General features: G+C 37.3%; 1 long non-coding RNA gene across 1 annotated transcript in view; it reads left to right on the forward strand.

The window, feature by feature from the left end:
* Positions 1-23,741, forward strand: part of LOC121659194 — a 63,357-nt gene that overhangs the window by 16,038 nt on the left and 23,578 nt on the right. The window contains exon 2 of the long non-coding RNA XR_006014202.1: positions 4,807-4,898. This is a non-coding gene — a long non-coding RNA (uncharacterized LOC121659194). The remainder of the gene's footprint in view (positions 1-4,806; positions 4,899-23,741) is intronic.

Below are 23,741 nucleotides of genomic sequence, written 5' to 3' on the forward strand. Positions count from 1 at the left end.
CTGTCTTTCTAGTTTTCATGAGTACTGTGAAAATGATGAAGAAACTTTGGACAGCAATACTTCAGTACAATGATTAAAGCAAAGTATCAATTTACATGATACAAAAGTATCTGATAAGGAATTAGTTCTCTCCCCTTTTCTTTGTCTCTTAATGTAGGTCAGATTCCAATACCACTTTCAACAGGAACCACAAATTCAAAGACCCAAATATATTGGTACTTTGTTTGGTTACATTCTTTATGTTTCAAGTTGTAAGTATCCTATCAGCTGTTGTATAATATTAGGCATGTTAATAAGATTTATTCTGTTATTAAACTTTTTACTGCTTGTTGTTATATTGACAGTGTACACAAAAATGATCAGGCTTGTATTTTTCCCACATGCTTTTTGCAAAAATATGTCAGCCAAGTAAGGCTTAGTAATCTTTTGAATCTTTTAACACAATGTGTGATGTGCTTGCTTATATTCCTTTAGAAAGCTTCAGTAACCTTGAATATTTTCTTGGCTTTTTCTTTAGGCCTGAGAACAAACAGTTACTCTAGACTTCCAACCATCTCTATAAAAATCAAAAAAACCTGCAAAGTCTTTGGAGTGTTGTTTTTTATTTGCTCTAATTAATTATAAGCTAATTTGCAGGCTTGTCAGAAACATGGTTTAGAGGTGTAAAAATTTCAACATCACATCCAATTTTTTATTCAGTATTCTCAACATCAGTAAATATTTAAGTGCAAGATTGGCTAAACTAGACTGTTGTCTAACAATATTTCTTCATTAAATACATAATACCCCTTCAAACAGTTTTCTAAGTCCTTCCTTGATTAGGAGTCAAAAGACTCCTAAAAATCAATTTTAACATGAACTTGCAGCTTGAAAAAAACCTGAATTCATGTGGTTATTAGCATATATACTCACCTGGCAACGAAATAATAAAACTTCGTTATTTTTACATTCAGAATTAAAAACTGCTGGACCAAATTATGCCGGTGGTCAATCTGCTGTAGAGAAAGGAGCTATGTAGTGAAAAATTTTCAGATAAACTTTTGATGGGGAAAATGCTTTGCAAATCTTTGGGGATTAGAGACTGCATAATAAGGTTATGCTTTATCTTACTTAATAACTTTTCTTCATTGTTGTAGTTCTGCATGATCGTGTTGTTCCTTTTCTTTGCTCAATCACTCTTTTATTTTCCTGTGATGCAGCTTTTGGTATCATGCTATATTTGGTTGTGTTATGGATTGTGTCTCTGATCTTTATTTGTAAGACAAGCAATACAGTCTTGCAGGTTAATAATTAGAGGCACAGGTGTTTGCACTAGAAAAAAAGATCCCCTATATTTTTTTAGCTAATATGAAGAAAAATTCATAATTATATAAAAAAGACAAGATTAGAAACATTCAAGTTATTGTACAAATCTACTATAAATTCTAATACACATGTACAGTTTGAAATTTGTTAATCACTTAATAAAAATATTTCCTAATAATGCTTGACAGAACTGTATTAATAATGTCTGTTTGTATTAAATAGGCAAAAAAAAAAAATTGAGGCAGATAGCATAGTATTGATGCAACATTTTTGTTTAAGCAAAATATGTACTGCTTTTGCTAAAAATATCGCTGAGCCTTTAACATTGATCCAAAACATTTTTAGCAATTCTATTTCTGTCTCAGAGACATTTAGAAACCTTTACTTGCAGAACAACTACATCTCAGTGAGGCTGAAAGGTAGTTCTAAATCACACAGAACATTTGAGTCAGACCCAAAATAAAATTTAGATTCTTTAAGTACAAGGAATCATTCTCCTTAGGTACAAGCTAACTTTTATTCAATGGCGCAGATATATTTTCCTATATCCTTACTTTACATGCAACATACAAAAGTGCAAAGAAATCAGCAGCCTTCAATACAGAAATATATCTGTGTTTAGCTTTAATGTTCGTATTCAGTTATCAGTTTCCTCTCTAATTAGTCCAGTGCCAAGTCATTTTCATTTTCAAAGGCAAATTTCTAAAAAGAGTGAAGCCCTGTAATAAAATGGTATAGTGTGCCCTGGGAGGGAATCTGAACCAGTGTTTCTGGTTTAATTGAGGTTTAGTGTACCCAGAATTTATCTGTAGCGCCATTGCTGACTCTGACATTCAGCGTGTCAGTTCAATGTCTTATGCTGTATTTAACCGACATTTAAAACAATACTAGTGATTATTACCCTTTTAACTAAGTGTTTTGAACTCTCAGGAGGGGAAACTGCTTAATATTATTATTGACATGCTAATGAATTCATAATAGGGCTACCACAGACACTGCTTAATTAAAAATCTGAATAAAATGTGATCTAATGTCCCAAGTAGGTAGCATAGAGGACATTCAATCACCTCCCATAAAAGGGGAAATATGAAAGAATTATGATATCCAAGAATGAGTTTAATTTGGTCAGTTCCAGCTCCTATCTGATTAGACCTATGCTACAGTATTTCAATACTGTATTTTTAAACCCTGCATCTTTTTTTTTTTGTCAAAATACTACACAAAACCAACAAAAAAGTTACCTTGACTTTGAAAAACAAGCAGTAGAAATGATGAATAAGTAATAGGAAAGTAATATTCCTGTGTCTTGTGGCAGAACAGGGAAGTTTAAAATTTTAAGTCCATATAGGAACAAGATCACCTCATAGATCACCTCATTGTGCCAAAAGATGAGCTGGTGGGGTAAACAACTGGCCTAGCTGGGCAGAGAGCATTTGCAGGAATTCAGTGAAAAAAAAGAGGGTGTATCACCTTTGGAAAGAGGGAAAGGCAGCTCAGGAATTGTTTAAGGATGTTGTTAGGTCATGCAGAAAAAAATTAAAGAGGCGAAAGCTCAATTAGAACTTAACCTGGCCACTTCTGTAAAGGATAATAAAAATATTATCCATTGTTAGCAAAAGGAGGGGCAAGGAAAACCTCCTGATGATGGTGCTGATTGACGGCAGACTGAACATGATACAGCAGTGTGCCCAGGTGGCCAAGAAGGCCAATGGCATCCTGGCCTGTATCAGCAATAGTGTGGCCAGCAGGACCAGGGAAGTCATTCTTCCCCTGTACTTGGCACTGAAGAGGCCACACCTTGAATCCTGTGTCCAGTTCTGGGCCCCTCAGCTCAGGAAGGATGTTGAGGTGCTGAAGCATGTCCAGAGAAGGGCAACAAGGCTGGTGAATGATCTGGAGCAGAAGTCCTGGGAGGAGCAGCTGAGGGAGGTAGAGGTTATTTAGCCTGGAGAAGAGGAGGCTCAGGGGTGACCTTATCACTCTCTACAACTCCCGGAAAGGAGGAGGTTAGTCTCTTCTCCCAGGCAACCAGCAATAGGACAAGAGGACACAGACTTTAGGCTGCTCTAGGTGAGGTTTAATTTGGACATCAGGAAGAAGTCCTGATGTCCAAAGACTGATGAGACACTGGAATGGGCTGTCCAAGGAGGTGATGGAGTCACAATCCCTGGAGGTGTTTAAGAAAAGACTGGATGTGGCACTCAGTGTCTAGCTGACATGGTGGTGTTTGGTCATAGGCTGGACTTGATGATCTCAAATGTCTCCTCCAATCTGATTGATTCTCTGATTCTGTAATTCTGTAACTATTGTTGAGCTGGCTTAATAATATGCTCATAACTGTAGTGATTGCCACTACATCCTTTGTATTATGTATCAGATTCTGACCTATCACTACTTCATTTCCTCTGCTTTATTTGCATTAGTTAAATGAACTTTTTTATTTTCCTATTTTATTTGCCCCATCTCATCCATTTGTACTGACTACAACATTTTCCTGAGATTTCAGTCATAACTAACATTCAGTCACATCTAAAATGAAGCCAATAAACTCTTCTCAGAAATGCTATTCCCTAACATTCATAATTATTACAGTATTTATTTATTCTCTGTTTCCTGTCCTGTATTCCATCTTTTTCTACATTCATCTTTCCAAAGATTTGTCCTTAATTCAATGCATGGACTGAAGTATAGTACCTTTGTCATTTATTCTTTGAAAGATTAAACTTTGCTCTTTCTGTATGTATAATCTAACTAAATTTTGTTCAAATTATTCAGAGTTACTTCTCTGTCATCCATGTCTGACAAGCTCTACTCTGTCCTTTGTTTCTTCTGTATTTTCTTTCATTTTCTTGTAAGTTTGAAAATTATTCAGCCAAAAATGGTATCTATAATAAAATGACGATCAGTATAGCTCAGCTACAGGTAAAACTAAATATTGTTTTGCCTGTAAGATGCAACCTGATCAATCACTGACTCTCTACAGTCAATTAAATAGTACATACACTAAGATAGACAATATTAAAAACACTGTCATACTTCAAGATTTAGAGCTGCCTTCAAAGCGCATAACCACATACATATTTTAAATACATGCCCTATGATACGGATGCTTTCAATTTACAAGGAAAAGAATATTTAATTTTCTCTCTAGTAACATTGAGACTGTAGTCTGAACTCTGATAGCATAACTGTCTTCCCTGTTCCAGTATTGATGAAGATTAGTAGTTTTTACCCGTTTGATTTTATTGCTCTCTGCTGTCTCCAAGTCTTGACCTCCATGAAAATTTTTGTCCCTCTACCAGAAAAAGCATTCTTTTTTCTGTTATGGGCAATGACATTTCACTTTGTGCAAGAAAAAATGATAAACAGTTATCATGCATTTGGGAAGCTTAGCCACATATTTGATGGACAAACCATTTCATATTGCTTGTACCATACTGTCTTTGAACCAAAAATGGCATAGATTTTTTACTTCCTCCTTTACCTTTCATTTCCCCTCAGGTTCTCAGCCCCAGGAGGCAGGAAAGACAACTTTGCAGACTGGCCCTAGTCCTTGGACTGCTTCCTGTCTATCCCACCCTTCCTCAGCACTGGTATGTATGGATGCAAGAAAATGTGGAGCTCTTCGTCTGTGGTCTGAGTTGTCTGATGTTAAAGAGAAACAATATAACTTTTCTGGGCTTCAGAATTGAAGAGCTGATTCTTAATCAAAGATCCTGATTGTTTCCCTAAATATAGCTATGTAGATGTGCCTTTTCTAGTTTTGTTTTGTAAGGCGAATGGAAAAGGAACTGCTTCAGAAGGTATAAGATATGAGCAGACTAATTCTTATTTACCACTGGGTTTACTTAGATGGACAAGAAGTGTTTTCATTCCTTTCACTCTTACTGTTCATATATTTCAATCTACATAATTGGATTAAAGATTCTCAAACACGAGTGCAGAGAACTGAACACAACTGCCCTAAGTGTACAGCTACTAGATCTTTTTTTCCTTTTCCTCCTCCTCTGACTCTTCCATCTACTATGTGTGTTTGAACAGGAAGAGTGTGCTTCAGTCCTCTCTATGCTTACACATTTTCCTGGGATGTGAGACGTATGGCTTCACAACCTGCACATAGCACAGATCTTATGCCTTCCACATTCTGAATGACTGTTTTAACATCATCACCTTTGATTGATGTGCTGGAGCTCCCAAAACAAGAAAGACATGGACCTAGTCCAAATAAGTCCAGAGCAGGGCTACTAAGCTGATCACAGAGCTGGAACACCTCTCCTACGGAAACAGGCTAAGAGAGTTGGGGTGGTTCAGCCTGTAGAAGAGAAGGCTTGAGGGAGACCTTAGAGCAACCTTCCAGTACCTAAAGAGGGCTTACAAGAAGGTTGGAGAGGGATGTTCCACAAGGACATGTAGGGATAGGACAAGGGGAAATGGCCTTTAGCTGAAGAAGGGCAGGTTTAGACTATATATTAGGAAGAAATTCTTTACTGTAAGGTAGATGAGGTGCTTGAACAGGTTGCCCAGAGAGCTGGTGGATTCCCCCTTCCTGGAGGTGTTCAAGGCCAGGCTGGATGCGGCTCTGAGTAACCTGGTCTTGTGGAAGATGTCCCTGACCATTTTTAAGGTCCCTTCCAAGGCAAACCATTCTATGATTATAGAATCCAACAAAAAGAAAGTACCTACTGAAAGGAAAGTACATTGTTGGTAGAGAACAATCCTTCTACCGTGGGCTGAATCTTTCTTAACTCTTCCTTGTGGATATATATGAACTTTATGCAGGAGCTTGGCTTTGGTTTTATTTTGGGTTTCTACAAAATTTTAGAAGCTAAGGTCTGGAAACATGACATGGAGGAAGGAGTGAAGAATTTAATTTACTAGATCACTTAGGAAAGCCCATGTTCATGACAGAACATGTATTTAGGAAGCATTAATGGGCCATTTTAAACCAATGGATATTTCCAGTTAATCACCTTGAAGCAATTTATTTTGGTAAAATGTTCCAAGCCCATATGCATGGGAATTTTATGTGATACGTCTATCTGAAATAAATGTCTAAAGTTTATATTTTATTATGTCAGCATTTTCTTTTCCATAACAGCATTTGATTTTCTTACAACTTTTACTTTTTGCCCAAACCTTGATTTTTCTGCTCTGCAAAATGACATCTCCTTGATTTATTTTATTATCACATTTTCAAGAGTTATCAAGCAGTTCAATGATTACATTAATTTTTCATAATCTCACTTTCACTTTCAAACATATTGCTTGTCAACATAGTTACTTTTTATAATCAAATGAAAATATTTACGTGTACTTTAAGAATCACCTGTATCTCAACCTAATTTACTTTTAAAAATTTAAATCTAATCACAAATTGCATTTCAGAAATTATAGATGTCACATTTTTATTTGCTTAAATTTTATGTAAGGATATTTGAGAGTTAGCACAATTTAAAGCAACACAGGTAATGTGCAAATTGGAAATAAAAAGAACAAACAGGTGTCCAGAATTTTAATTAGCAAAAGTATAAAAATAAGTAATACCAATTGTTAGACATTCAATGAAAATAACAAAAAACTTGAATTTCCTCTAAAAACCAAAGGGAAAGAAGAGCTTTTAAAGAGACAAAAAGTTATTCCATATGGTAAAACTATCAGATTCCAGTTACGTTTGTTTGGGACTGTGGTGGATTGACCTTTGCTGTCTGCCAGGTGTCCTCACCAAGCTGCCTTATCCATCTTCTCAGAAGAATGGGAGAGAAAATATGATGGAGGAGCTCATGGGTTGAGATAGACGGGGAGATCACTCACAGTGAGAGACTGAAATGCTATGGTTAATGGCTTAAATATTGTTAGGAAGGACTTTTGCCCATTATGGTAAAACTGTATAAAGAAGCTGTGACCACCAAAGCCCACCTCTCCCTGAATATGCCTCCTGAGGGGAACTCTGGACTGTGAGTTAAGCTGCCTAAGGGAAGTTGAGCTAGGATGGATGTGACACTATTGTGCAATTATCTCAGGTCTAGGGAGAAGTCAACAAGGTTGGGGGAGAAGAATGTATCCACAAGAAAGCCAAGCCCAGCAGCCGACCTGAAAATCAGCTCTGGCTGATTGATTACCATTTAGATACATCTAGAGTGATGCCATTTAATTATCCAAAACTGTATCTTGGAATATGAGTGCAATAGGATCATAAAATTCAGTGGAAGAAAGATAATATACAACATGATTTTAACTGTCCATTTTCAAAAATTTATTTTACAAATGGTGACTGTTAAGTTCTCTTTTCATGGGCCAGAGCTCTTCAGGCAGGAAAGTTTTCTCTAACTATATGGCAGTCCAAGAGAAGTTGCTTGTATGGGAAAAGAATGTGGATTATCAAATGAATTCAGAACTATACTGTTGATAGAAGGAAATGTAAATTTAAATGGATCTTTTTTTTCCTTGCTTACTCCTTTATATTAAATGGGGGAATTCTTGAAATTGTGAATTATCCTGTAAAAGGAAATTCTCAACTATAATTTGTTGTAAATGGAAGCAGCAATGATACAGAAAAAAGTATGATAGAAGAGCTCTGAAAAACACACTAGACACAAGGAGTCTGGGAACACACAGAAACCAAACTAAAACTTTATATTTTTTTATGGAGTTGAAATATTGTCACTGCTAAAAATCAGGTAGAAGTTGCAAAAGTTTTAAACCCAAATACATAGTACTTTGGCTAATACCCTGGGTATGGCAGCTTCTGAAGGTGCAGACAGTTCTAACATAACAGCTTAACTGAAGTGATACTAAACTGGTAGAAGCTAAGCTGCAACCAAACAGACAAGGCAGTAAAAAGAGCTTATGTTTTGTCAATAATAACAGAAGTGTGGCTAGTACAGTAGCAACGTGAAGTAGGCACTTCCAGTCAAGCATGAAAAACAAAATGAAAAAGAGCAGCTTGTCAGAGGGGTAGAAAAAGGAGAAGAGCAAAACAAGACAAATAGATGAACAGAGGCAAATATGTTTCATTTCACATGTTTGTCTCTTTGCACACTGAGATTGCTTTAGCATTGTCTGAGTGCCTAATTAGCTAGATCTGTAAGCATGTGGTGCTTTGAAATTCATGAGTTACTGCAAGATATGCTGCTTCATTAGGAATATTTTTTTCTTTTTCTGTTCATGTAGCATTGGGAGGATTAATACAAACACAGGAAGGGCATCCCCATTAAAAATGGTGAGGAGGTAATTGACCAGGTTTTTCAAGGTAATTAGGCACTGAGAGATACAGAACATATCTACTGTATTTTTCACAAGCTCATAAACAACAACAGTATCTCTAGAGATCTGATCAAATTATTGAAATCTGGCTCTAATACTGCAGACATTATGTATATGTTTGGGGATTAGTGGAAAAACAAATGCATATTGTGTTAATATGTTCTGCATTTTCCTTTAAAAATCTTTTTAAACAGAGCCTTTTTGGACTTCAATTTTTGCTCTGTAAATACTCAAACATGAAAAAGGAGATTTGAATACTTTGAGGAGATGTTGAATTGAATACTTTGAGGAGAACCATATTTACAAAGTAGACAAAAATTTTGAGAAAAGAACTGACAATGAAAATTACCGTCTTTCAGAAAGTAACCAACCCAAAATTCATGTTAAAATTTAAACTATAATTTTTCTTGAGTCTTGCACTATGGTGATTGAAAGAGTCTATAATCTCTTTGGGAACCTGTGTGATGTTCATTTGAAGGTTTCTGTCTTGTCTGGGATTGACAAGAAATTTATTCTTATCCAAAAAATTCCTTGAAGATTTCTGACAATACATTGGTGTTACTTTTACATTGACCAGTGCCTTCTGTTCTGGATCACTGCTCACTTAGATACACATTTATCATCTCATTGAAGTTTCTGTAAACAGAGTTTATGATATTAAAACATAAAACTAAGAAAGAACTTGATAATTTTGAAATAGGTGGTTGAATGTAAAGATACAGCAATTGAGTTCTTGCCCTCTGAAAAGCTGCTCTTTTTTATTTTGCTTTTCATTCTTGACTGGAAGTTCCTCTTTACATTGCTACCATACTACTGCTTCTGTTACACTTGGGAGGAAAAAATGTACTCTAAAAAGAGTGCCTTGCTTGTTTGATCATAGCTTAAGTTTTATCATTCTAGTATCATTACAACTAAGCTACTGCATTAGAACTATTTTCACTTTCAGAAGCTGCTACATCCAGAGTCAGTGACAAGGTCAGTAAAGCTACTGCATTTAGGTTTGTTCACTCTGAAGACAGAAAGGAAATGTAATTTGCCTCATAACTACTTCTGACTGTGATTTGGCTTCAGGCTTTCTTCTGTGTATTCCTCTGTTATCAGATTGCCAAATCAACCAAGTTCTTGTAGCAACAAACACAGCAATCCAAAATTCACATCTCTGTCATTCTTCGTTCTCCAGCTGCTCAGTATGAGTACTACTTGGAGACAGGATTCCTCTGAAATTAACTTCAGTGCAATCTGCACATTTTCAAACTGTTATATAGAGGCTATTAACAGAAACCTGAATTTCTGTGTGCTATGCTACCAGTTATTTTCTTTCCTCACATTTTTCAAGTAAATATGTTATGGAATGGTTTTCCCAGAAGGGTGGATTAGGTTGCAAAGGTTGTAAAGAAGAAATTTATTCCTCAAATGCAGACACAAAGGCTTGCTTTTGTATTACTCTGGGAATCCAAGGGTAAAGCGTATGAAGCTTTAGAACTTTTAATTATACATATTTGTGCGGACAAAGCAAATTAATGCTGTTTGTCCATCTTGCTGGAGATTAGATATGAAATTTAATGAAAATCTTGGTAAAAACAGTGTGAAAATAGCGGTCAAAAATATATCTGTCATCCTACAGGAATTCCGAGAATTCCCCTTTCAGGCTGCCTAGAGGAAGGGACAAAAAGTGACTCGTACTAGTAAATACCACTCTCTTCTACACCTAAATATTCAGACTTTTTCTCCAAAGAATCCAATAAGTCCAGATTTCCTGAGGCATTTAATCACATTACACTCATTCAATTAAAAGACAATCCAGGCTTGAGAACAAAGTGTAAAATTTCAAAACAAAAGAAAATCCAAGACTAAAACAAGCAAACAAAACAACCCTCCACTCCCCCCCAAAAAAAAGCCCCAACCAAAACCAAAGAAAAACCAACAAAAAGAGTAGAGCAAAATTAGCAAGCTATGCAATGCACTTGCACTCTGGAGGTACATTACTATGCCTTCCTCATAATTAATTAATTATATTTAATTATTTGCAAGGATTCCTTTATTTTCTCTCTTCCCAGCAGAATGCTAGTGGGAATATGTAGAAAATTTCAACATGAGTGACTTACTGCATAAAAACCACTTTTTTTTTTTTTAACTTGTAGCTCTTAGTGTTATTTGTAGCTGAGTGCTTTTAAAGGAAGTACAATCACAGGTTCTCCCATTCCACCATGAGAAAATCATAGCTGGCAGTGACCTTGTGGATCATAGTACATCTATATCACAAGGAAATAGAGTCTACAATGGGAAGGAGGCTGCTATTGCCTAAGGCCTCATTTAATCTTAGTGCAAAAGATAGTGTACTTCATTACACAACTTAAACATGCTCTCTTTTGCTTTTTGCTCAATTTCACTCTCAGATTCGTTATCACAGAATCACAAAATGTGAAGGGACCACAGTAGGTCACCTGGTCCAACATGACTTCTCAAGCAGGGTCATCCTTGAGCACTTTGCACAGAATTGTGTCTAGATGTTTCTTGAATGTTTCCAGTGAGGGAGACTCCACAACCTCTTTGGTCAATTTATCCTAGTGCATGGTCACCTGCAGAATAAAGAAACTCCTCCTCATGTTGAGCTCAAACACCCTGTGCATCAGTTTCTGCCTTTGACTCTTGTCCTATTACTTGGAACCCCCACCATTGCCTGGCTCCATCCCCTTGACACCCTCCCTTCCAATACTTATAGACATTGATGGATCCCCTCTCAGTTGTCTCTTCTCAAGGCTGAACCAGCCTAGCTCCCTCAGCTTTTCCTTGTAACAGAGATGCTTCCTTCCCTTAATCAGCTTTGTTACCCTCTGCTGGACATGCTTCAGGAGCTCCAAGTCTCTCTCTTCCTGACGAGTCCAGCACTGGACACAACTCTTCTGATGTGGCCTCACCAGGTCTGAGCAGAGGGGCAGCATCACCTCCCTCAATCTGCTGTCAATGCTCTTCCTAATGAACCCCAGGACACCATTGGCCTTCTTGGCCACAAGGAAATACTGCTGGCTCATGGACAGCTTGTTGTCCACCAGGACCCCCAGGTCCTTCTCCACAGAGCTGCTTTCCAGCAGATTGGCTTCCAGCCTGTAGTGGTGCATGGAGTTAATCCTCCCCAGGCGCAGGACCCTGCATGTGTCTTTGTTGAATTTCAGACGGTTCCTCTCTGCTCATTTCTCCAACCTGTCAAAGTCCTTCTGAATGGGTGCACAGCACCCCGGGGGACTGGCCACTCCTCCCAGATTTGTGTCATCAGTGAATTCTCTGAGGAGGCATCTGCCCCTTCATCCAAGTCATTAAGGTTTGGGCCCAGTATTTAACCTTGGGGGACACCACTAGTAACAGGCCTCCAACTCAACTCTGTAGCATTGATTACGGCCTTTTTATGTGTGTGTGGAGTATTATTTAGTGCATAAGTAGTCCTGAAAATATGGCAAAACACATACCCAGATATGGATAAACATTTGATACCTTTTCTCCAACCAGTGCACTTGCAGAGCATCCTCCCAGGAGTATTAAGACTTACTCCCCTCTAGTGAGAAAAGGCAGCAATTGCACTTTTTAGTGTAACTTTTACATCATGGTGTTCTCATCGGAATTCTTTGGAAGGTTTCCTCTTGCTCAGTTTCTCCACTTATCTGGAACTTTCCTGAACTTTCTTTCACCACTGTAGGTGGTGCTGCTAATTATCTTATTTTGGACTCTATCTCAGCTTTGAAAACTGATATATTTCATGTGTGAACTATTTTGTGACTAATGGTTCACACCATTATTTCTTGTGAACATATGTTGTTTGTTTGTTATATGGTGTGGGCAGAATATTGAATAGTTATTTGTTCCTGATTGACTAAAAATTAATGGGTTATTTTTTGACTTTTTTCCCATGGAACCGGTGTTTCTATCCAGTTGTGCAAGAATGAAATTTCACCACAGATACAATGTGATGACGAAAAGAGGGATTAAAATTTTTTGTAGACTTTGAAAAATATACTGTAATGTAACCAGTTTAAAATAAAGTCGATGTCTGTATCAGTTACTGAAAAATTTTTGAACCCATATGGTATTTGAGAGGTATGGCATTCTCATTACAGAATTTATAGCTGAGAAGTTTAATACTTTTATGATAAACACTAAAAGGGTTGTACCATGATCTGGAAACTTGAGTCTGCATTTACATGTGAGTTTTGGTGCAGCAGCAAATGAAATTGTTTTGAAGCAAATTCCTCAATCATTATGCAGATTAGATGGTTTCCAGAATTGCTTCAGAGATTGCAAAGAGGATACCTTTCAGAGGAAACTGAGCCAGGATGTCTGCTTCAGATGGACAAATGTACTTCCACCCCATTAAGACGTGTTCAGTCCTTCAGACAGCTTGAACTCAGTTACATGGGGAGGACTGTTTATCCATGGGGACAGGATATGTCTTGTCTGAGGTAAAACACTGAAACGTAGATATGGGGCTTTCAGCACTAACCAAGCTATGGATCCTGAATGACTTGATAATACACTGTGCTATGGTACAGCACAGCTCTTCAGAGCAAATACTGCTTGTTCTTGAATGCCAGGACTTGGAACAGCTCAGGATTTAAAACAAGCAGGGGATAACTTTATAATGAAATATGATAATGACAGCATTTGAATAAAGAAAAATTCTGAGATCATCTATTTTGTGCATAGCAAATTGGAGGTTATTTCTACAACCTCTTGGCTGATGAGGTGAGGGACTAATTATAATGATTATGCAATCAAGAATAAATTCAACCCTCTCCCATATGTTGTGCAAGTGAACAAGAGAAAAAAATAAGTGAAGAACTAATGGAGAAGATAAATGTAAGTATTCTGGTGGTGCTAGACACTTGTAGAGACATGGAAGCGTGTGGATGTTGTCTTCCTTATGTTCATTCTATTTTATCACCATTCTAGAATGTATGCTACCAAGTTACCCGCTCCATGGCAAAAGGGACGACTATAAATGTCTAAATATTCACACTTTCAAAGTAAGCAAGTTCTGAAGTCCTTTTCCATTTGTAGTTAGACAGCTCCCTGACTTAAATAGCAGTCCTGAATAGAAGGTCAGGGATCTGCTCCCAAAGATTACTTTGTATTTTAAAGCTTGAACAAAACTCTGAGTCAAGCCCTAACATGCATCTCAAATGATTCGTATTAGAAGAGTAAAACAACTTGGATAACCTTGTTGTTTGATCACTGAAATTTGACAACCCTTTTATAATCAGGTCAAGGAGGATATGCTATAGCCTTGCTGACGATGAAGCTCCAACACAAATTATAAATTAGCATAGAATAGGTTAACAAAAGTAATTCACTGATTGTCATCATAATAAAAGCAGAAGGCATCAAATTAAGTCATAACCCAACATATTGAAATGTAACTGAAATGAAGAGATCATCGCCTTAGACATGTCAGACATTTAAGAGAACTAATACATCCTCAAAAGCATATTAAAAACTTTCCTTAAGAACGGATAAATAATTCTGAAAGTATCATCAGTGGCCCTTCTGCATTATTTCTATTTGAAATCAAATGACAAAAAATTTGTAGTGTTTTGTTAGGTGGAATACATTCATGCTAGGTGATGCCAGAATCCATAGCTGTAGTTTGATCACAGCTTTTCTGTGATCTGAGTTTACCCAATAAACTTGGGATTAAATATTCACTTATTTATTTACTACAAATTGAATAAATTGTCTGTAACTCCCCACTTTTACCAAATGAACAAAACCACACAATTAATATTAAGACTTATACATAATTAATCAGTGTAGTTGAAGAGGTAGCTTAGCTGCTTTTTATCTCTGGGCAGAAATCCAGCATCTCCATGGTTATTCACTTCAGACTAATAGACAGTATCTCTTTAAACATACTTAACCTTGCCCTTACTAATACAGCATGCAAGCCTAATGTTGGTTTGTCCTTTGAAATACAGGGCCATGCATTTGTAACAAGAACAAGAACTTATTTTTCTACCAGAAGCAGCAGAAGGAAGACCACAGTGCCAAGAAGTATAAAACAGGACATAAACATTCAAGTATACCATCAGAATTTTTTTCTGATAAAATGGGAACTCTTCAGGAGAACTCCTTGCTTGGACTTTCAGCTTTACAACTGATAAAAAGCATCCCATTAAGTATCTGTTAGATACCTCCAGAAAGGAATGAATATATTTTGTTTTATTGACATATGATCAAATGAAACATGGCCAGGAGGTTGAAGGAAGTGATTCTGCCCCTCTGCTTTGGTGAGACCCCACCTGAGTGCTGCATCCAGCTCTAGGGTTCTCAGCACAGAAGGACATAGTTGGAGTGATTCCAGAGAAGGGCCTTCAAGATGATTAGAGGGATGGAGCACCTCTCCTACAAGGAAAGGATGAAAGAATTGGGGGTGTTCAGCCTGGAGAAAAGACAGCTTCATTGTGACTTAATTGCAGCCTTCCAGTACCTGAAGAAAGATTGAGAGAGACTATTTACAAGGGCATATAGTGACAGGGCATGGGGGAATGGTTTAAAACTGAAAGAGAGTATGTTCAGATTAGATAGTAGGAAAAAATGCTTTATTGTGAGGGTGGTGAGGCACTGTGGTGGCCGGTGAACATACATTACAAGGGACAGAGAGTTTTCAGTGAGACAAGTCCCCAGTACCACAAGAACCACTTCATGTTAGGGTGGTGTCGTGGGTTCAGTTTGTAACCGGGCAGAAACACCAATTTAGTGTAGTGGTTTGGTCCAAAATACTCATCACTGTTTATCTGCTGTGAGATAATAATTAGGAGAAATGCAAAACAGGCACCAAACTTGAAAGAATATAAAGAAGTTTATTAACAGACCTAAAAGAAGGAACAAAAAATTATACCACCTTCAGAACTCTCCTCCTCCCCCCACCTTCCTCCCTTCTCCCACTGACAATGTTCAAAGACAACCCTTAAGATGTTCAGTCTGTTTACCACTTCCATAATAACCTTGTTCAGTCCATTTAGAAAGAGAAGTCTCTTCTTGCTCATGCTATGAAAACATTATCACAACGAGACAGCCGCCCACTTCCAAATATCGTTCAGTCCATTTAGGAAGAGGAGTCTCTCTGCCTGCATGTGAGTCCCTTCCCCCGACTTGCAGCTTTTCCCGCAACTGCTTTCGAGGGTCCACTCTTGAAGTTTTTTGGGGTACAATTTTAAGGTTGAGCCGTTCAGAAACAAAAACAGAGGCCCTTCTCCTTCCCTGGGAGCAAAGGGTCTTCATCATCTTCATCTTTAGGACTATCTCTGGGAGCATCTCTAGGAACTGAGGTTTTCTCCTTTCCCGTTTGGATCAAAAGTCCTCATCTGGTTCATCTCTCCCTGTCCAAACTTCTCATGAAATTACAGCTGCGTCAGCATCTGCCTATCTCAGCGCAGGTGCTTCTGCTCACGAGTTGAACACTCCACCCCCCATATCTTCATGAAATTACAACAGGATACTCTGATATATCATAGCTTCACAACAGAATTTCAGCTTTAAGCATCTCCTCTCTCTCTTCCCTCAGGTTTTCAGCTCTTCACAGCAATAAAAGGGTTAATCTCACCTCGGCCTTGCAGCTTTGCAGCTGGAATGTTGAATTTTTCTTTTTGCAGTGGAGAGGGGGGAGAGCCGAGCTGCTCCGGCTGCCCACGGCAAGGCAGTGGGGGGGGGTTCCACGGCTGGAACAGGTCCATGGCTCCAGGATGGCCGTGGCCCGGCCCGGCCTGGCCCAAGCAGGGCCTGGCCGGGCCCACGCCCCGCAGCCACCTGTCCCAGCGCCGGAAACGAGAGAGAGCTTGGAGGGGGAGTTTGCCTATTCTTAAATGTGGATCACAGAGGTGATCACAACTTTAAGTGGCTTAGAGAATTGTCCATATTCAAACTGGCCAGCTGATAGGTTCTATCAGTTCCCAGAGGAAACTGTAAGCACCCCTTAGCAAGGACATCCCTTCCGGGACTATGCTTGCTAACCTATGACAGGTGGCCAGAAAGGCTTCTCCCAGGATGCTTGTTCTGTTATGTTAATCTATCCCAGTTTGGATTCCCCGGCTGGCTGTCGGCCTCTACCCCTCGTCACTCCCCCAGAGCTCCCCGCTGGTCCCTGTTCCCTAGTCCTGCCTTTTCCCCACCCCCAGATAAAACTGTGAGTTTCAGGATCATGTTGGTATTGGCCTCTGCAACCTTCGACAGTGTAGCAGCAGTAAATGCTCCTGGCGGAACGCACACAAAGGCCCTTCTCGATTCTTTGCTACCGACTGTAACACTGAACCCACCCGTGCTTCTGTGGGGGCATGCAGGACCCCATGGAGCTGGGCAGGGACAGTATTAAGGCACTGGAACTGATTTTCCAGAGAAGCTGTGGATGCCCCATACCTTGAAGTGTCCAAAATCAGATTGGATGATGCTTTGAGGAGTCTGGTCTAGGGAAAGTTGTCCCTGCCCATGGCAGGGGGGTTGGAACTACATGATCTTTAAGGTCCCTTCCAACCCAGGCCATTCTATGATGATCTGATTGAAAAGGACTCAAGTTTTACTTCCTGAACATTGCAAATGTATTCTGGTAAGTCTCCTCATTCAGTATTCCTCCTCCTTTTGCTTCTACGAGAAGATAAATTTTCCATGTTGTTGCTCTTAGTTCTTTTTTTTTTCCCTACAAGATCACACACACTCACAGATGCACATAAAAAAGCTCCAGCCATTGTGAGCTGAGAAAGCAAATTTGGCACAGAATTTTTAGGACAAATTTGGATGCAACATTAAGTGTGAGGGTGAAGCAGACTGCAGCCACTGCAGAGTTGCAACAGATATGCCAACACCCTTTGTGAATGTGGCTCTGAAGGCCCTTCATCCCCATGCATGTCTTTCTGTCTTTCTTTCCTTGCTAAATATGGTCTTAGAAGGACAAGCTGGAAGACTTCAAATGTCTGTAGTAATTCAGGCAAGAAGAAATTACTGAAATTGTAAGGACAGAACTTCTAGAGAGGACAGATTCTCCAGTGGTTACTATACTAAAATGCCATGAGGGCAATTTGGATTAAAATTTGTTTTCTATTGCAGACTCCCTCAGATTTTAAACTATCAGTTTGATGTTTTGATCTTTCTTCCCATTCTGCAGAATGGAACTAATAATGCAAAAAGATTTCTAATAGAAAACATCACTGTGACACACACAGGTAACAAGCTGGAGAACTTATATGTGTATTGAATTGGAGATTTATTGTCTAATATATCTGTACTTTCAAAAATGGGATATTTTTGATATCTGACTTGACTCATGCCTACAGAGGAAATTAATGTCCAAAAGAACCCATTTTGTCCTAACAGTCTTTGTTACTTCTTAAAAGTACAGAGGCTCAATCCTGGGCTTACAGAGACCGTACTTTGTCTTGTATAATATGGGTTATTTTATATTTCATTCACAAATTTGTTTCAGTCAAAGCAGAATTAAACAAAAATATACTTTGAAATATTTTAAAATTAACATAACTTTCAGTCCACAGTATTCTCCCAACATTTTTAATAAAAAAATATAAGAAATCATTGAACGCAGAAGAAATCATACCAAAAAAATCTGCTATTTTTCAAACGTGGTTGATTGAAGTCTGTTCATTTTAACATACTTAGTATTTGTAAAACATATGGGTAACATTGATGGCTCAAATATATGTATACAGAAAGTTACACAACTTTATGCAGGTCCTAAATCATTCTACTAGCTGCAAAACAAAGTGGACTGTTAGTTCCATTGTAAGCTAGCAAGTCAGGGATGGATTGAAAAATTACTGGCTAAATTCCATTAATTTCAGTAGTCCTAAGATCTTCTTAAGTTGTTGTCAACAGAGTCTCTCTTGCTTATTAGTTTATTTTAAATATTAGTTTTATTCCATATAAGTAGTGTATGTGTTTCGTTTGGGGCTATTCAGAAAATCTTCCCTGATAAACAGAGGAGAGTTTTCAATTATTTGTGCAAATTACGAACATATATTTTAGGTGGATGAGTACTCTTCCATGACATGTGTCAATAAACACTGCTCATGCATTTGGTGTCTCAAAAAAGGTTCATAACTGTACTCTTCTGATTGTAGTTGCAATAGAGGAAACCTGGAGTTTCTATAAACCTAGATGCAAAGACACTCAGCTAAAAAGAATTGTCAGAATTAAAGTCATCTGTTTTTTCTCTTTTCTCAACCTTCTAGTTTCTATTGAGCCACTCAGAGTAATGTTAAAAAGATGTAGATGTGGTAACTTTTCCTTTGTAATGTCCTTTCCCATAATAAGTGTACATTATTAGGACACTTTCCTCTCCTGGGAAGCTTTTCATTTGATTTAACACACACATATAAACCATTTTATGAATAATGTATTTGGAGCTAGATCCCCAAACACAGTTAAGAAAGGAAGTAATAAAGAGAGAGCCTGTTTCTGAGAGTATGCAAAAGGACTCCATAAAATCATGTCCCCTATTTTGCTGTAAATATGTTCCCAGCTGGCAACCTCTGTCCAAAGTGTAGGTGGAATAACGTTTCTGCCACTGTTAAGCAGTAGCCGACAGAGCTGCTAAGTAAAAACTTTAAAGGAGCATGACAGATTGCTCAGTTCTCCATGCAGAGAGTAATGTAATCTGCTGTGAGACGTTTTACACAATGCCTCCTGCTGCTCCACCTCGCTGCTGAGCATCCGTGGTTCACTCGATTGTATACAAGTCAAATATGAAGGCAATTCCTGACTGCAGGATTATTTTTATTAATTAATAGATGCACACTAAGGAATGAAAGCAGCATTATATTTCATTTCCTCATTTTTCATTAAAATATTAAGCTGAGTTTACTTTTCAAGTCAAGAGGCAGTTAGAAGCCTAGAAGTGCTCTCTGAACTTACAGAAAACCTGTTATGGGGAAAGTGGTGATGTAAATAAGTTGTAAATAAGTTAAGCTAGTAAAAGATCTGAAATAGGATACATTCAGAGCCATAAATTTCTTATAGATTGTTCTAATGCGTAGTCATAATTAGCTACATTATTCTCCTGTGATAAAAACCAAAAAGATTCCACTTGCTTTTTCTTCCTAGAGTTACAAGTAACAGGACTTTCACTATAATCTTGTCTTCTTCAGTTCTAGACAGTGAACAGAAATTAATCAAAGCAACTAAATTTATTTAAGTATGCTAATGATGATTGTATAAATGTAGGAATTGGAATTCTTTAGGCTTTTGCCTGTGGCCTCCAGTAGCATACACAAACGCTAGGGGCTCTGAACTTTTATGCAAAACCCTCATTTAGGACAAGAACAGATCTGTCTGGAAGAGGACCCAAGAATTCATAGTTTGAATTTTAGATACATTTAATGGGCAAAAGAGGTTTATGTAAAAAACCACCTCTCATCTTTTTTTTTTTTTGACTAAGAATCTTACTTTTTTGCTATTTAAGACCTCTGTCCGCTTCATAAACCCAACTGTCTTTGTCTATAGTTACTCAGTGACTTCTCAGTTTCATTAAATAAGGTCTAGTGTCCAGTATAATAAAACTAATGCTTACTCCTCTTGACAAATATCCCTTCTAACACATGTGTGCATTTGCTTTCTCAAGCTCTTGTCATATGAGAGTTAATAATACTAGGCTTGGAGCAGCAGATATAACCAGAGAGTGACATGGTACATCAGATCCTGAACTTTATTTTTCAGTCATAGATCTGATAGCAAGACACTGGTGGAATCATTTTGGATGTACAGGTCTTCTGCCTTGAACCATTTCATTTGAACTTCTATGTCTTTGGGAACCCAGAATTCTGTCAAGAGGTTTTCTTCCTGCAAATATATGATGTTTTCTAATAGTTCTGGCTGGGTTTTCACTTCAGCTATTCACACGAACTACTTTATTTCAGTGTGATTTAATTGATTATACACTTGAATTCTACTCAGAAGAATATTATTAAAATAATTGTTTTGGAAATGAAAGCAAAGCCTGACTACAAATCTGAGTTTTCTACTTTCTCTCCCACTTTCCTCTTGATAATTCATAAACTACCAAAACACTCATGGTTTATGAAGGGAGCAGAGGTCTTAAAAAAAAAAAAGGAATATTCTAAGTAAAAAAAAAAAAAAAAAAAAAAAAAAAAAAAAAAGAGATGTGACTTTTAATATCTGTAGAGAGCATAAATCCCAGGGAAGGAATAACGATATTGCATCTAAGGAACACAGTTTGGACAATGATGAGGACTCAAAAGAAACCAGGTGAAAATGATAAGATCCTTGGTTATCAAAGAGATTTTCTAAGTTGTATTGCAATGGAACTAATAAGGGACCACAACACATTTAAGCAAGGGAAATGATGTGATTAGTACTTGTAACAGTGGAAGTCCAGAGTCTCTGATCCAGAAGATTTTTGGAGAAGGCTCTCCTTTTTTTATTTGAGCATTTGTCATTTGTGCTGATGGTTTGCAGAGATTAAATTGAATTCAATACCAAGAGATGGCAAGCCAAACTAATAAAGGTAAAAGTATTATTATTTTATCCATTTTATGACACATTTGGAAGAAATTACAGCTCATTAGTCCTTTAGCGAAAAAGGCAGATCTTTCTCTGTACAGGCACTATTTTAGGAGTAGATAGAGTGAAAGCATAAAAACCTCTGCATTTGAACTATGGTCTTTATTTATGCTGAAATACAAAAATCCTTATTTCCAGCTAGAATTATTTATGATTTTCAAAGCAAGAAACATTCACTCTCTCCCCAGTATTCTTTTGTCTCTTAAACAAGTTGTGAACTTCCATGGAATCACAGAATCATCTGCATGGTAACAATAGCAGCCTTTGCAATGCTCTAGCTTTCTGCCAGCTTGCTCACAGAATATCTTTTTATACTGTAGCTCTCCAGTAGGAAGAAAAAGTCATGGTGCCCAGCCACTATTCATCTGGAAAATGAAAATGAGAGACCACCAATAATTGTGTGACTTGCATCTCCTCATGGTTCCTGTCATTTTACATTGATCTCGTCCTTACTATATCATTAAGACTGCTTGTAGTTATGGTGTGTTAACAGAAATTTCTATTTCATTTCCATATTTTCAAAAGGTAAATTCTCTTCCCAATTATCATATAGAAATATCATTCTTTCTAGTGTATTGGTGAAAAGTATTACTGATGAACATCTCAAAATATATGTCTGGAAGTAACTTCTGTGTTCAAAGTTACTCTAAAAATGTATTCAAATGCAAGTACACAAGAAAGCAATATATTGGAAAATGTTATTTTCTTGTCAGTGAGAGGGAGGAAATTAAAGAAAATCTCATAAAACCAATGCTGTAGCTTTCACTAAAATTTTTCATCATAATTCTTCCTCATTTTGCAAGGAAATGAAGTGTCCATAAGATAATCCTGAATTCTCTAAAAAGGACACTTCCTTACTAGTGACAGTACTCCTGGAGGAGAATTACTCAAATATATCTTTTCAAGAAAATAAATAGGTAGGACCTAGGTTTTTTTTGCTTGATCAGGGTGACTATACCTCTTCAAGCTATAGTTCAATGAATGTATGACTACTACAGTCAAATACAGGTATTTGACTAGTACAGTCAAATTCTAAATCTGTACATACAACATATATTTATATCTATATCTACATCTATATCTGTATCTATATCTATATATGAATTTTATGTCCCTTATCCCTCTTTACATTCAAGCAGAGAAATTTCTTTCTTGGACCAGAGAAAAGAACAGGGCACAAGTTTTCTCCCTCAGTCTTTTTCATTTTTCTCTACTCCTGATCTGGTTGAAAATGCTGCATGCAGAAACCAGAAAACTGCAACCTGAAATACATAGATTCAAAACTCATCACAGCCTATTTCAATAGATGATAAACATTAATTTATTTTCTGAAATAGATGGGAAGTGCATGTTTTTCTTCATATAGTTATTAAGCATTGTAAATGAGTCACAGGATCTGCATCTTTTCAGCTCTCTGCTTCTCAGGTTTCCATCAGCTGAAACTTTTCAGCTCTTTTGTCCTGTCACAACCTTACATTAACTTCATACTCATCTACTGATAATTTGATACATACTATTGAACTAAACATTGTGGTCTCAGCTCTGAGTGAAAAAGAGGCACCATAGGAATTCCATTATTACTTTGTTGCTTAATGTATGGCAATTTTCAGCAAAAGAGCTAGGGTAGAACTACATATTTAACACTGTTTAGTGTGACAAAAAGTGACAATAATGTAATGACTACCTAACGTACTTGAGTAGAAATACTTTAGTTTTTATCAGTGAAATGTCAGTTTTGAACAAACAACTTTACTAGAAGAGTACAGAACTGGTCAAAACTGGTACAAATAAAAAATCAAATTAAATCAAATAAAAGCTAGTATGATTCAGTAAGTTTTAGAATTGGCTCTCACTCAAGTTTTGTTGTGTAACTTCTTTATTTGAACACTGAAAACAAGTCCATTTGAACTGACTCTTTTTACCTTTTAGAAGAAGACTGATTATTACTCTCACATCTTAAGAGGGGAGGTTGTTAAAAAAAACAAACAGCACCATTTGGTGTAAAATTATATAAGCTCTGAATATGTTTTATTCATCAACAAGGCATGCTAATCACTTTACAGAAAGTAAAAAATCCAAAGTTTCTGCCTGATGAGCTATAAACTAGACAGATAAACATGAAGAGATGAGAAGGCAAGTGAAGAGGAAAAGTTCTGCTTTCGTTTATTTGACACAAACCATGCACTCCCATCAAGCATAAAGAAATGGGGTAACAAACTGTAACGTTTGTAAAAAATGTCCATATTATTTTACAAAACAGTAACCCCTATTAGGGTATAGACACAAAAACTAATTTGCTACTATTAGAGCAACAAAGCCTTCAGAACAAATTGTGGTACATTCTGTGGTACATTATTATGAGGACAATAAGACCAACTTAATTTCTACAGTGGAAGAAATGAGACAAAATACTACTTTATGATGTTTGACTTTTCCTTCTTCAGATGGAAAGGCAATGTATTATTTCCTGGAAAACATAATATAGCTGTTGATTTGCCAGCAAAATGATGTCAACTTCATCAATCTCTAAAACAAAGGATGGTCAGGCAGATGGGAAGATCACAAAACCAGTTAGGACATAAAAATAGTTTTCTGATAGAATC

The sequence above is a fragment of the Corvus kubaryi genome, unplaced genomic scaffold (assembly GCF_017639235.1).
Source record: "Corvus kubaryi isolate FWS band 111438036 unplaced genomic scaffold, C.kubaryi_AGA036_p1.0 split3-73, whole genome shotgun sequence".
Classification (NCBI taxonomy): Eukaryota; Metazoa; Chordata; class Aves; order Passeriformes; family Corvidae; genus Corvus; species Corvus kubaryi.